This window comes from Candoia aspera, chromosome 4, assembly GCF_035149785.1.
Source record: "Candoia aspera isolate rCanAsp1 chromosome 4, rCanAsp1.hap2, whole genome shotgun sequence".
Taxonomy (NCBI): Eukaryota; Metazoa; Chordata; class Lepidosauria; order Squamata; family Boidae; genus Candoia; species Candoia aspera.
The window spans coordinates 21,018,692-21,022,465 of record NC_086156.1 but is presented as its reverse complement, the minus strand read 5'-3'; positions in this window follow the sequence as shown (position 1 = coordinate 21,022,465).

Sequence of the window (3,774 nt, the reverse complement as noted above, 5' to 3'; positions counted from 1 at the left end):
CCCAACAGAGTCGCTGTTGCCGCCTCTCTCCTGTAGGGGGCGCGCAGCTTCAACTTGGCATGAGCTTACTCGGCAGCAAGCCTCGCTGAAACTAATGAGGCGTTTTGGGAGCCTACCTCAACCTGGCGCCCTCGAAACGCATGAGGATTACGAATTCCAAAATTCCCAATGGCCAGACTGGTGGGGGATTTGGGAATTGTAGTCCCCACGATCCCTGGAGTGCTCCAGGTGGAGGAATGCCAGCGTCTGTTCTTTTCCCTCTGGGTGGATGGGCCACAGGCGAGCACAATGTTAGTGTGATGAGCTGTCGTTAAGCTGCAGAACAGGCGCCATTTCATGTGCACTTCATTTAAAAGATTGCTTTTGAAGGAGGGCCTGGATTACCGTTTTTATGCACAATCCTCCCGTTTGTGTCTCTTAAGCGTCTTGCAAAAAGGCTTCAGCTTGCTGTTTATGTTGGGGGGTTTCTTGGTGGCTCTGTTGTGGATGAAAGGAAAGAGAAGAAGGGACCAGCAGCAAAGTGGAGCCACTTAGTTGCAATGGGAATGAGTGTACCGTTGGAAGAGCTGAAGGACCAGGCCAGATCATCATGGGAGAAAATCTACGTGGTTGCTAGGAGTTGACAACTTGATCGTGCCTAACCAATCAATGTTACGGAAGGATGTTTGCTCATAACCTGGTAGGCATGCTGGATCTGGGCTGCAAAAATCCAGAGGACCATTAGATGGCAGCAAAGAGACTTGGAAAAAGTTGACTTCTTTGCTCCCATCTAGTGGTCCTTTGGATTTTTGCAGCCCAGGTATGTAAGCCCTGCTCTCAGGACTTTTCCAGTCAGAGAAGTCCATTGCCTTCCAGGCCGGTTTTAGGCACCCGATTCTGCCATGAGGAGTTGCACTGGACACCTAGTGACTACAATGACATCTCCAGGATGTTTTCTTTGGCAGCGATGTGAAACTGGTTTGCTATTGCCTTGTCCCTCCTGCCCCCAACTGTTGAATCAAGCCTACAATCTTTGTAGCTTTTTGTGATTAGACAGAGCCTTACATTTATTGATTAACATCATCACTTTCCTGAATTAGATACAGTGCTACCCCAGCCCCATAGATTTAATTCCTAAAGCAAAGGGCAATATCTTACCTCCCCATTATACTCCAAATAACAACAGACTTGTGTAAATGATGAGAATGAATGGATATGATTTGGTGGTGGGTGTTATTTGTCATAATATTTGGTCTAGCGGTTAAGGCACCAGGCTAGAAACCAGGAGACGGTGAGTTCTAGTTCCGCCTTAGGCATGAAAGCTGGCTGGGTGACTTTGGGCCAGTCACTCTCAGCCCAAGTCACTTCACAGGGTTGTTGTGGGGAAAATAGGAGGAGGAAGGAGTATCAGGTATGTTTGCTGCCTTGAATCATTTATAAAAATAATAAAGGAGGGATAGAAATAAAAATAAAAACATCAATAGATGTGTCCACTGAAAAGATGAGCATGTGTTGTATGTGAGATGACAATACTTCAATGATATGTGTGTAGAAGTGAGAGTAAGCCTTCAGATGCTCCAACTGGTTTGGCAGCATCCCACCTCTCCACAAAGGGGTAACTACCCACCACTTTGTGTGATGGTCTTGCCTACTAGTAGTACACAGCCCAAAACCCCCCAAAAAGAACCCCCAATTTCATGCTCTATATTGTACCTTTAAATAGGCACACATACATACCCCATATATAAATGAAGTTGTGTTTCTCCAGGTATTGCTGGTCTTCAGATCTATCAGTCCCTGATCACTTCCAATGTTCATTTGCTGGCCAGGGCAAATGAGAGAAGTTTAACATCTGAAAAGAAGCCAGGTCACCATCCTCAGACCAAAGATTATCAAAATACTGAGTAAGCTTTCCAATTCTCCAGAAGCCTTCTACAACCTTCATCCAGCCTTGGAGGAAAAAAAAAAACCCAGCCCAGAATTTGGTAACTTGTTTGTGATTTTTTAACATTTTAGTTGTTAAAGAACTAAGAAAAATATTACTTTGATGTAGCTTTAAATTAGTCAAGTGCCATAGAGTTGGGCTCAAGCCCTGGTGACAACATGTATCTTTCCCATGTCCACTAACAGGGTGTGCAGTAGTCTATCTGTAGTTTTTCAGTGGTCTGTAAAAGTGTACATCTAAGGAAAATTCAGTATTTTTATCAATATTTTAAATCTCTAGATTTTCAAAATGGAAACGGTTTATTGGCTAGCATGCGAAAAGGTAACAATGACTAATCTCCCATTAGAGCTGATAAAGTAAGCCTAAATCATGATAGTGTGATGAAAGTTATATATCTTTTGGTTTCACAAGGGTTTTCGTTTCTGTAGAAAAACAACTTCAGTGGGTTATTTGTCAGAGTATGGAGCCGACAAACAAATGTCAGCTGGAAACAAATAGCGCAAATAGTTCTAAGATTCTATCATTGTTTTAGTTGATATATTGATTAATCCTTAATTATGAAAAGTAAGTAGTATATTTCTTGCCCAACCCTAGGACCTTAGTTTTGTTCAGTGGGTGGGCTTACACAAATTGATTTACCATTGTGAGGACTGAGGTGTTGCAAAGTTTGAGAATACCAATCTAATCTAAATTTGCTATTGCCTGCCTCCCTAGGATTAATCTTTACTTCCAGCATTCCATCCATTTTTTTACTCTTGAGTCCAAGAACACACCTTTATATTTTTGCCATTAAGTATAATTTCCCTAAACATGAAGAAACATACAGCATCAATCCTGATGGTTCACATTTTTACTTTCATTAAAAAAGGATTTTAGATGATGATAATTGAATAATGGACCAATATACTATCACATTTTTCTACATAATCAGGCATACTGAATCTGAATTGATGAAAGGTGGAAGGTCACCTGTGCAAGCACTGAGTCATGTCTGACCCTTTGGGGGGATGCCGCTTTCACGATGTTTTCTTGGCAGACTATAGCAGGGTGGTTTACCGTGGCCTTCCCCAGTCATCACCTTCCCCAGCAAGCTGGGTACTCATTTTACCGACCTCAGAAGTATGGAAGGGAGTGTGAATAGAATTTGCAAGCATGAAAGTGGAACTTTACACTTTAGGAAACTGAATCTAAAGATGGGAAGGGGAGATAAATTTGTGGACAATGGCTTTGCAAATGTTGCTGAACTACAACTCCCAGCAGTCATAGCCCACAGGGAAGGAGCCTGCTAGGTGTAGTCAGGCATATTTATTTATTTTCTATCCCGTCTTTATTATTTTTATAAATAACTCAAGGTGGCAAACATACCTACTCCTCCTATTTCCCTCACAACAACCACCCTGTAATTCCTCATCCAACTGTAGAGATAGGGGTTTGCCCAACCTGCTCCCCACCAAATGTGTTTGACTGGTTTCCATCCCACCTGAGAATCCCAAGGAGTGTAATCCAGTGTTTCTCAAATTTGCCAACTTTAAGATGCGTGGACTTCAACTCCCAGAATTCCCTAACCAGTCATGCAGGCTGAGGAATTCTGGGAGTTGAAGTCCACACATCTTAAAGTTGTCAAGTTTGAGAAACCCTGTGTAATCTAACATAACTGGAGGGCATTAAATTGAAAGCTGTTTTTGGTTTTGTGGAGATGAACTAGTGTGTATTCCATGATAGCTTGTCACTGATTACTCCAATATATTTTGCTTCTATAGAAATTAGAATTTTAAAAAGTTTAGAGAAAATTGTAAGGACTAGTTTTATTTTTGCTAACTGGATTATGGGAATCAAATATCCCAAAAAAG